Source organism: Acomys russatus, chromosome 1 (assembly GCF_903995435.1).
Source record: "Acomys russatus chromosome 1, mAcoRus1.1, whole genome shotgun sequence".
NCBI lineage: Eukaryota > Metazoa > Chordata > Mammalia > Rodentia > Muridae > Acomys > Acomys russatus.
The window spans coordinates 27,566,068-27,578,798 of NC_067137.1; positions in this window are offsets into that span (position 1 = coordinate 27,566,068).

Consider the following 12,731-nt stretch of genomic DNA (forward strand, 5'->3'; position numbering starts at 1 on the left):
TGACTTTCTAAGTTACGGTTCTGGCTGCTAGCATTTTCTAGACCAAGCAACATAGTTGTTTTGCTTTGATAATGGATCAATTATTCTATTATCTTCTGTGAAGGGCTCTTCAACATCAGCAACTATGGATGGTTTCTCTTTTTCTTGAGAGCTATTAAGTCATTCCAGGCTGGCCTCCTTGGTATCTCATCCCTAGAATTCAATAGAAGTTATATGGAACGCAGTGCATTTGTGGCCTTGACAGTGCCTGCTTTCTGTGTGTGGTCTTGCAGAGTTCCAAGTAAAGGCCTTCATGGAGACAGGCCAAAGGGAGGAACACAGGAGTCTCTGCAGACATCGCAACTTCCAGAAGCGTTATGAAATACCCACAGCCTCATTGCCTGATGGGTTCATCTTCACAAAGAGTCAAGTGAACCAAGACAATTTAGAAATTCATGACTTGAGCAGTGAGGAGGTCAGTGATGACTTGATGAGACCATTTGAGACAAAAGTCACTGGACAGGGTCTGGAAGTAGAGGAAACTAGACAGATGGGAAAACTTTGAAGAAATTATTATGAGAAAAACTGGCCTGCCAGTTGAAAGGAAAGCCTGCATAGAACCCCATCATGCTTTGAAGGGCTATTTGTTCTAAACTTTTGATGGACATGCATAATCATGTTGAGATCAGCATAATCCTCAAACGTCTTGAGTCTCCTATCTCTGCTTCTTGCTGGCTCACTGTCACTGGCCATTTATCGCTTTTCTGGTATCCATGAATCTTTCTATACCATAGCCTTCCAAGAGGTTTGAATAGTCATGATTAAAACATTAATTAACAGGCAATACAAAGGAAATAAATTAAATTACGTTCACCTACATGGCTCATGCATACCTTGTGACCTCAATATGATGCATTGGCACTCCTTGATCTCTCAAAGGATTTCTCCTGTGCTATGCTTCTGGAGCCTCAGAAAAAGTGTGATAAGGCACGTCAAGAAAAGCCTCACAGATACATGGTCATGGCATACAGAAACTCCAGGAGCCATCTGTTCTGGAAAAAAACTCTGGTTGGAGAGATAAGGTTAGAAAGGTGCCTGCCTGTAGAAGGGAAAAGCTCTTTTGCAAGCAAAACTATTACTCAATAGTCATTTATTTATAATTGGCTATTTCCTAGCTCATTGGTCTTCTTAAAAATAAATTTTATGAACTTCAGACACTGATAACTTATGCACTAGGTCCTCAAATATTTCTCTGTTAGATGTTTGCTTTATTCTCACGTGACAAACTGACTTCCGGTCAACTGAGAAACTTTCTGATCAGTACTCATCCTTGAAACTTTTTAAAACACACCTGAAAACTTACCACTTAGGAAGATGTGCCATTATTTTCTCCTCTCATTGGTCACATTTCTACTGTGCCTTTATTGACAATAAAATAAAATAACTTGAGAATGACCAGAAACTGGGCTCAACACCACACCTAAGGTTACGTGCATTCTATCCTTATCTGAGCTGGAGAGATGGAGCATGTGACTGTGTCTTTATGCCAACGAATCTGCCTCTCTATTTTGAGAAAGTGCCATGACCTAGACTTCAAAAGCTCTGCGGAGCTCAATACAAGAATAAACCCTATGGACGCTTTGTCTTTTCTGAAACACAATGGGGGAAGTCTTAAAAATCCTGACCATTTCTTCTGCTACCTAGAATAAGCTCTGTATCAGCTGTCATGGTAAGAATGTACCTTAGAACCAAATCTTAGCATATGTACCTGGCATTATCTTTCAGAATTTCTAAATCTGTGTTTGAAGCTCTCTATAGTCATTTATGTTTTTATATTATTTCTTCTGCCTAGAAGCTCCCTAATTTCTAGTCTATGTCTAACTGTAAAATATTTTTGGTAATTTTATTTTTAATTAAAACATAAACTCTTTCATAAAATTTTCATTAAATCTTCACATTAAAATGATAAAGTGTTTTCTGTGTCTACATAGAGAGCCTGCTATTGTTTGTTTGTTTTTCAAGACCGGGTCTTTCTGTGTAGCCTTGGCTATCCTAGAACTCACAGCGATCCACCTGCCTCTGCCTCCTGAGCACTGGGATTAAAGGCATGCACCGCTACACCAGGCAAAGCCTGCTGTTTAAATTGTTAAGTATAACTCACATTGAATACCTTATATTAATATCTGATTTCAAACATGTGTCTCAGTCTCTTGCAAATAGTACTTGATCAATAAATATTTAAAATGTTACATAGTTTACTATCTTCCACGGAATAAGCCATTTTTATGTTTCCCAAATTACATGAGCTTAAATAAAAATAAAAATAAAATAAAATCCTTAACAAACTAGTAATTTCTAACAACTGCCCATAGGAGCTTAATATCCTTCATGTTAGCCATTCACTTATTCAAGAAAATGTTCATTGTTCCTGAATAAACTAAAACATAAAATGTTAAATGTGAAGAGATGGGTTTTTTAAATTATTTCATTTTGCTTGTTATGACATATGCTCCCAGAAGCATACTTGAAAAAACAAGCAAACACCTACAGCTTATCAGCTTCGTGGTTTGCTTATTAAGGTAGAAAGAATTGGGGAATGGGTTAGTGGCTGATTTAAAACTAAGCAGTGATCCAGAGTCAAATCCAAAGCCAGCATGTGCACTTCTTGATCAATATTTTTAGGATTACCAGAAATAAACTTAGATTAAGAATCAAAATAACACAGTCCCATTTTCTGTCTTTACCATTAATAAGTTGGATAAGGATTTAAAGTGATACCCTATATTTTCAGGTTTCATTTCCTTGTCTGCAAAATGAATAAAACCACACTTATAAATATGCTCTGAGGATTAAATGTGATAAAGAAGATACATGGAATATTTTGTAAATTACTTCACAATATGATTATAAAAGTATGTATTACAAAATTAATTCGACTTGGCTGCTGATAAAGAAGCCTGCAGCTCCCAGTTATGGGGTTTGCAGTCCTGCGGTCGTTGCTGCCTCCTGAACAGACAAGATAGGCTTGTTGAGTTACTCTTATTATTATCATGAGATATTCTCACTAAGTAAGTATTACGATGAGGAGGAGGACTCCGGTTTCCTCAAGTCCTAATACAGCCAGAGACTTGGTTTGTGTGTTCTTAAGGGAAAACACTACAGACAGTGCATGAGGGTAGAGCAAGGAGCCAGGAGTACCATGGGTGCAAGAAAGCAAGAGCACACACATAAGACAGAGAGAGCCAAGGCAAGCCTTAAAGGGCCACCCGTCAGAGGCACGGGCTTATGTCTCTCCTATCCTCTTTATCTCTTCATGTGGCTGCTCTAGATGGGGCACATCAGGAAAGGGACACGCTTTTGTTGGAATCCTGTGCTACTCCCAATTCAGTCTACTGCAAGATGATATGTAAGATGCAAGGTTATAGTAGGAATTTAAGTGTGAGGACTTCACTAGGTGGTGGGCGGTGAGAACACTGCATGCCTGCTCCCTTCGTGAAGAAGTGATGGGAGCTGGTTTAAACTGACTAAGCTAGAGTAGGCCACCTATCGGTCTTCATGTCCAGCTTTGGTGTAGGGGGCAGTGGTCACCATTTCATCAAGCTAACCTCCTGCTTAATGCCGGTAGCAAACTCTTCCTCCCATTTCAGCATGAAGCATGCAAATGCGAGCTATTTTAATAACTACAGTTCATTACAGGAAAGATCCTGGACCAGTGATGACGTTCTTGTTTGGGAGTTGGTTGCACACATTTGTCTCCTGATATCCCAAGGAACAGTCACCTTTACAAATGTGTGTCTATATTAGGCATGTGTGGATGCACACAATTGTGTACGTGCGTGCATACACGCATACACATAAACCTTTACACTAATCATGAGAGTGATTTCACAGCATTTCTAGTCTTTTATCCACTATGGCTGTCAGACATTTTTATGAAGATTACAGTGAGATTGGGCATGTACATCATCAGGCCCCATCATGCTCACATCAGCATCTTGTATTCTACTGTGATGGAGGTGAGCAATTAGGTCTAATAGGTGGCTAGGATGCCAGGTAGAAGAGAATTAACATGTGTCCCTAAACATAACCTAATAATAAACCTGTTTATAAATCCCAAGCGTTTTATTTATGTTCATATCTTATGTAATACATACTATATAATCTATGTAGGATATGCAATATATATATAATGTGTGTATATATCCTATGCTCCATGTATATATAATGTCTATATACTATGTGTGTATATACATATATAGGATTGCATTATTATGTCACACACACACACGAGACTTGATAAATAAAAGTACCACTTGTCAGATGTTTTCTTGTCATCTTACTAATAGGATTCTCAAATACACAAAGGCACATTTTATCTTAAATACAGTGTGTTTTATTTCCTTTATTGTTCTCTGGGTAGCGCTGGCCAGACTTCTGTATGCTGCACATTATAGGCTTCAATCACTTCCTCTCCAACTCCTGATATTTCCCAGTGTCTATGCGCTATGGGTATATGTGTCTATTATGTAAAGCTTCCGGAGGCATCACTTTGCCTGACAAGTAGACACGTTTCTTGGTGGATACCTTCTTATCTTGCTATTAATGAGATGCCTACAGCACAGATTAACTCCCCAAGACATTGAAGATTGCCTCAATAGGTTTTACTAAGAATATCTGCATTATAACCACTGGTTACCCTTTAGCCAGCCATTTTAAAATTTGGATATGAAAGTGATCCTATTTTCTTGCCCACTTCTGTTTTCCCTTGAGGCTCTATTATCTCAAAGGGACACCCAGATTTATCCACCCTAATAGAATACTTCATTGTTTTTCGTCGTGCTACAGATAAATGAATTTGTAAAGAAAGATAGATTTGAATTTTTCTCCATTTTTTGATAACATAGGAGGAATTCCTAAATGATTATCTGGCATATTTTCATCACTGTGAATAAATTATTAGCCATGTTACCTGTCAATTCTTCTTGTTATCAGTTTTGATTAAAATAAACATAAATGATTAAGAGTATGTTGTTCTCTCTCTTCTGTATATCAAGGAAAAAGGTGAACCAGCTTCCATTAATTAAGAGTGTATGCTGGAGGGTGGGAGACATCATGGGTCACTTTTTGGCTGTTAATTTTGAAGTAAGTAAGCTGTGCCCTGTAGCAATTTGTGCTAATTCGCTATTGCTTTGGACATTTAAATGCTAATTATCTTAGTTTTTAAAACTATTGTGTGTGACTTCTCAATGCCTAGTGCCTTGGATATCAGGAGTCATATCCAAGCCTGCATTTCTGAGAGTACTGTACCTACTTTTCCGTGCCTGATGGTTCAGGTAAAAAAATTGTCTAGGGACAGACTTTAAAAGTAGTGATTCCTAGTTGCTTGTGCTGTGAAAAGAAAACCTATAGAATGAACACATGGATGGAAAAGGGACCTGTTTGTGACAATTCAAGACCAGATGTGGGCATGGGGAAGCCGGAGCCCAATAAAGTTGGCATATCAGGTTCAGGTGTTACATATGGTTGTCGAGATATAGGTCAAGAAACTGTCTGGAAAACTAGCTGACACACAGCAAAGCATGTTCCTATAATATCCTTGTTTTGATAATGGATCGTAACTGGCTTTTACCCAGTGTGTATGTGTGTGTGTGTGTGTGTGTGTGTGTGTGTGTGTGTGTGTGTGTGTGTTATGACTTCTTAAATAGATTAGCTATATTGATTTTTTACTTTGAGATTTCCAGACAATCACACAATTCTTGTATTTTTTTCAATCCTGTTGTTACATTATATGTTAATGAAAGCCAATAGTAAACATTTAAAAAGTTTTCCTGGATTAGGGCCCTTCCAAGAATCAATAATCACATTGACATGGTTCAAAAAGCTATCAATTCTATGAGGACTACTAACAGCTACAGAAAGCATGCATGTCAACACCACCAGGAAATCAATATACCCTCTTGGTTATCAATAATACTTGGAGGCAATTGAAATTATGAAAACATTGTGTGTGTGTGTATATATATATATATATATATATATATATCATGTCTTAAATATTTTAAAACATCTGCTTCAGATACCTGCTATCCAGGACAAAGCAGCTATAGGTTAGATTTTTAAGGAAATATTATAACTTATGCCCTGATAATTCCTGTTAGATAGTATTCTATGGAGTTATATCCTCAGCAACTGGAAAGCCAAGGAAACTTTGTTCAGCAGAGGGATAAACTAGACATACTGTTGTTGATGAAGTAGTCAAGATTGTAGAAGTAAATTAGTCAAGCTACTTAAAAATATTATGAATACAATACTTTTATAGACTTTTTTCCTTGGCGGTTATAAATGCCTCCACTATTATAACTACAAATGTAATGGACACCTTACAGAGACACACAACTAGTCAAAACACAAAGCATAAGAAAGTATGTCATATCCAACTTCATACATTTTGAAGCAACCCCAATACCTAGGACTCAGAGAAATTCACAAAAGAGAAGAAAGAATGATTTTTAAGAACTAGAAGACCAAGAATTCTTACTACGAGCCAGGTGTGGTGGAGCACGCCTTTAATCTCAGCACTTGGGAGGCAGAGGCAGGAAGATCTCTGTGAGTTCAAGGCCAGCCTGGACTACAAAGCGCATCCAGGACTGCCAAGGCTAACATGGAGAGGCCCTGTCTCAAAAAAACAAAACAAATTGAGCTGGGCGTGGTGGCTCATGCCTTTAATCCCAGCAATTGGGAGGCAGAGGTAGGCGGATCGCTGTGAATTTTCGAGGCCAGCCTGGTCTACAAAGTAAGTCTAGGACAGCCAAGGCTACACAGAGAAACCTTGTCTCAAAAAACCAAAAAAAAAAAAAAAAAAAGAAAAGAATTCTTACTAGGAGATAGTGTTTTGTATACATGAAAGGGGAACTGTACCAATAAGTTCTCAAAAATACAGTTGTACAAGCAATATAATGACAATGCCAGTTGGCATCTTGATGACAATGCCAGATGGCATCTTGATGTGAACATGGGAAATTCCACATGGTCACACTCCTAGTTCCTGAGTGTCCAATGGCTACTTAGAGAGAGAGAACCATTCCCCTTTAGGGACAAGCTCCTTCATACAGATTGTCCAGTGGTAATTTCTTATTCATGAATTCTTAATTCCTCATATGCTATACTTAATTGTTTTCTTAAGAAACATTTTTAAAAAGTGAAGAATCTAGAAGTTCCAGTTATATGGTTCACCTGTCAGTAGTTTATAAAAATTATAAGAAAGGTGTATTCACCAGAGAACAAAAAATATAAGGCCTTCAGTCCATTAAACCAATGTTTGTTAGAGTCTCAATCAGTTAGCACTCCTCATTTATTTCTACTCATCCTCAAATTGGAGGAAGACGATGATGGTTAATCATTGGCCTGAAGAGATTTAGAATTTCTAGAACAGCCTCTGGAGGTGTAGGTGACAGTGTTTCTATAGAGATCTGACTGAAGGTGAAAGACCTAGCTGGAATGTAATATCACATGGGCTTGGTTCCAGGCTGAATGGAAAAAAGAAAGCAAGTGGCTTCCAATATACATTCCCCCTCTTCCCTCTATCTTCTATCCCCATCAGCTGATAGTAGGTACAGCATGACCTTATACTCTGGCTGCTCTGCTTTCCTTGTCTTTTTGCACTGTATCCCCTCAAATGTGCACTGAAGTTGCTTTTGGCACGTGTATGTCCCAGTGATGAGGGAAATACTAATCCAACGATGAAAGCTCATAAAGCCTGGTAAGCACACCAGCTCTCACCCCAGCACTGACTCCCAGGAATGACCAAACAATTTATGTTTTCACGTTTGTTTATTTATAGTTGCTGTGTGTGTTTGAATACAGGTGTGTGTGCCATAGCAAGCATATGATGGTCAGAGAACAGTCTCCTTCCAGAGAGGCAGTTCTGCAACAAGTCCCTTTACCCACTGAGGCATTTTACTGGCCCTAACACTTTAATGTTGGATTCTTCTCTGCAGCCTGGTTTGTGATTGGCTGAATATTAGTTTTAGAGTGAATTTTTTGTTAAAAATTTTAAAAATGTTTATGAATGAAATGACAGCTCATTTTCAAAGAAATAGAATTAATATGAGAAAGGAATGATTCTAGGAACTCTTTAGTGCATAATGAATTCAACATTCTTCAATCAAATTTAAATTTTAATTATAGGTAATTGCTCTTTTTTTAATGAAGTACTTTTGACATAATGTTCCATTATAATATAATTAGATAATTAACTCCCTGAATCACATTATAACTTATTTTCTCCATGTTTTCTTTAAATATTTATATACGGTATCCATTGTTATAGCCTCAAATCTTACTACCATAGTTATACATATAAGCCAGAATAGGTAGTAGAGAGCTTGTCTTAGTCTGTTTTATGCTGCTGTAACAAAATACCTAAGGCTTGGCTAGTTTATATATAAGACAAGTTTATTTAGCACATTATTTTTGTGACTGGATTGTCCAAATAGCCTGCCATTACTGTTTTGCTGATGCCTCCATGGCTGCTTCATGCAATGTCAAAGAAGCAGAAAGAAAATCAGGTGACTATAGGAGAATGACATGTACAGAGAGGCCTCGTTTCACAAGGACCCACTTTCAGGAGAATTAATTCACTTCAAAACATCAACATTAATCTTTCCAAAGGTCATGCTCTTGAGATCCAGGTACACTCTAAGAGATTCTTGTACCTCAACACTGAGGACCAAAATCCCACACAAGAGCTGTCAGAATCCCACTCAGACTGATTCCAAACCACCACAGGGGCACACCTCGATTTCTCTAGCTGTATCCCATTGATTATTAATATTGAATATTGTTTCCACAAACCTGGGAAGCACATCGGAGACAATCCTCTGGGTATGAGTGTGAAGGAAAATGTGAAGAGTAGGCTAGCTTAAGTAGGGAGACAGGCTGAATTAAAAGGAGGAAGCCAGCTGAGCAGAGACAGCCATCTCCCTGTCCTCCCCCAGTGCAGGTGCAATGTGACCAGATGACATGTTCCTGCTGCTGGGACTCCCCAGTCTGATAGACTGTATCCTGGAACTGTTGCTTATGTCGCAGTGCTTTGTCACAGTAAATGATAGCAGGCACTCAAGTCTTTGCTAAAAATTTATCAAACATCTCATGTGTACTACTCAGACCTGCTTGTAAAGCTGTATACAGGAAAAGGCATGGGAAGATATGACTAAACGGTTTTTATGGACCACAGAGAGCATATTACTTAACAGTGGAGAACTCAGGATGGATGCTCATGGCTCCTTCTCTTAAAAAAAAAAAAAACAAACCAAGCTCACAGTGTAAAACAGGAAGTGATACCCAATATGTGACTCAGATACCACAAAGGGTAGATTTAGTACATCACTGGTAGTGGGGTAGAATTTGTAACTTTGTCCCAAAGATAATTTCCATGTTAAGTTAACTTGTCCTGGCACATGACTCCCTCCAAACTTGTTATCTCAAACTCTTATCTGACTCCTCAGCTGGCACACTTGAAGAAAGACATCCATATCTCATGCTTGCACATGGTAAAGGAAGTAATTTTTAAAATATTATTTTTTCCTAGGACAATTTCCCTTTTACATTATTTATTATTTAAGCTTGTTATGTAACTCAATTGCCCTACAAATGAGGGCTCAGAAAACAATGAGGAGTGCAAGTTAATAAATATATCAGTCAGCATTCTTAGAACATATTAAAGTAACAGAATTTTGGACATTATTATATTCTAATATGATTTATTTCTAAGGTTATTTAATGAATTAGTTTTGTTGTGCTTTTTTTTTTTTTAAAGATAAGGCTTTTATAGATAGCATGAGTGCGTTGTCTTGATGTTCACTTTGCAACCTAGGTTGGCCTTGAACTTATGGCAGTATACCTACTTCAGACTCCTGAGTGTTGGTGATATGGGTATAAACCCTGAGTACCAATTTTCTGTTATCATTAGCAAAACAAATTTCCTGTCCAGAACTCATGTATGAATATTCATTAGTGGTTTTAATAGACACAATTGGAGACTGACATGCATTATATGCTATCTGTGTTTGGGAGGAAAAACAAAGGTAATTGAAATGACAATACTCTTAAAGAATTGCCTCCCTTATTCTGAAACTCAAATACTTTCTTGCAGTGGGTATTGCACTCATGAATATTCTTAGGATTATACTAGAGCTCTTATAAAAAATCAATAAAGAAACGAAGAAAATGAAAGAAGAGAAACAAAATAGGAAAACTAGCTTCCCTTACTGCTGCCTTACAGGGAGATTATTGATTAACTGTTTTTAATCTACTTAGATGCAGTTACACTGGAATCTAGAATTTTGACATTGGAGAGAGCCATCACTGCTTTGGAAATTTCCTGAACCCTACGTGGTGAATTCTCTGTGTTCGAAGGTGTCCGCAAAAAAATCTCAGAAATTACAAAATTAGTTGAAAACAAAAGGGCGTTGCACATCTACCTTAGCACGTCATTCCTTCCCAAGTTCCTTGAAAGGATCTATATTCATTTTACAAAATAATGATAGCTTTAGTTAACTTACTAAGTTTGTTGTTGTTAATAATGGGTATTAGAACCTGGCAATAAGCCTACAATCTGTTTCTGAGCAATTCACCCAGGAACATACCACTACTATCACTACCACCATAGCTACAAAATCACCACCACCTCCACGACTGCCTCTACCACCACCACAAACACTGCCATCACCACTATCACTACCACCACCATCCGCGCCTTCACCACCACTTTCTTCTTCTCTACTTCCTTTTTCCATTTCTTCCCATTTCCCTTTCTTTCTCCCTTATTTGTTATTTAATTATTTTCTTTTTATGTTCTAAATAACTTTAAACTTTGTTGAATAAAAATCACATAAACAGAACTAAGATAATGAATAGAAACTAACACATGTAAACTAGATTATTGTATAATGGGCAACATCAACCCTAAATACTAAATTCCTGCTTCCGCAGTGAGAGTGAGATGTAACAATATAAATCTAATGGGAAAATTTTTTCAATTTCAGCTTAATATATACCAAAAAGTTTTAAGAAACAAAACAAAACAAAACAAAAGTTTAAATCGAATAGAACCTTTTCAAATAAAACAATTCAATACAGGTCTAAGGTTTGGAGTCAATGAGATCTGGGATTAAAAATGGGCATTTATTACTACTGTTACTTCAAATCAACTTCCAAAACTAAGGCAGGTCTTCCATATTCTGTGAAAGAATGGGTCTTTAAGTTACCATGATGCTTTTTTTAATGGTCCTGGATGGGTAGTCAGTAGCTTGGCCACAGTTCTACATCCTATACAAGTCAACTCTTATATTTTGGTTCAGAGAAGCAGCAGTCAGTGCAAGACATTTTCATCTCTTGTCCAATTTTCAAATTTAAAAACAAAAATATATAACCCCCCGTCCAGCTTTAATGCAACTCCAGCACTTCCTGCTGATGCCCCTCCTGGTCTTCATGAGGGAAGGACACTGTGATGGGCATTCCTTGCAGGAATAAACAGTTCAAACAGGAAATAGAGCTTGTAATTCACAGCATTGGAAAATGACAGCTACCAAGATTGGCAAATGAGATAAAAAAACAAACCCTCAGTGAGGGCAGAAAGACAAAAATATCAATTAATAGACTAAATCCAGCATTAAAACAATATTTTTTGAATCTGTCTTCTTGTGTATCCTATAGATGGCATTAGGGGCAGCAGTCCCAAGTCCCAAGTTAGGACTATATTAAAGAAAGCAGGTTTCATGCCCGTTGGGACAGCCCAGTACCTTTTTAAACCTCTTTAACTTGAGGTCTATAGAAACATAGATGGAAAAGTGCAGGGGTGCCATAGGTGGATGGCACCTAGAAACATAGGTGAATGTTGTTACAGTAAGTGACTATGCAGGATTTCCTGTGCCATCCTCTTCCTAAAAATGGGCATAGGGCGTTGAGAATAGGTTGCAGGTGGGTCTCTAGAAATGTAATCTGCACATCTATAACTACACATTCCACAGTCACTCCCATTCAGTTGTTGACTAATCCCCTCAGAAGTCATACTGTGCTGCTTCCATTCCAAAGGGTCCAGCTCAATGTTCCTTCATGTTTTGTGCTCATCTTGTAAATATGAGGGGGCAAGATTGAGAACAGGACATACTAAGTAAGGTTCTAGAGTCCCATGGGAGTGCTAGAAGGCAATTCAACAGACCACAAATACACATGGAATATTCTTAGAAATACCAAAAGAATACACTGCATGACCTCACTTGTGAACAAAGTTGGCATACTGGTAACATGAGCACATGGTGGAGCAGAAAGGGGTTTTCCTGGCCTGGGCGTGGAAGTGATGGTGGAGAGGGGGTCTAGGGGGCTTTGGAGGTGTTTTTTTATGTTGCATCAGATACAGATGCTACCACAGGGCATACCAAGCTTATGGAGCTGCTTCAGTTACGTACTTCCTGTGCACAGACTTCTATGTATACCTTCTACCTCACTACAGAATGAAGCAGAGCTTCAGGTGATAGCCACAGGTATAGTTTAGTCACTGTAGAATGTGAGCCAAGAGGACAGGGTGAAAGGTCATTTTCTCCCAGTTCCTCTCCTATATGTGTGCTGGAAGTTGGCTGCTGGAGGGTCCACTTTGTCTCTTCAAAAACCAAATGTAACTGTTCTAACATCTAGCACATCAGAATGGGACATTGCTTGGAAGTAGTATTGTTGTAGACAAGGCTCTAGGTAAC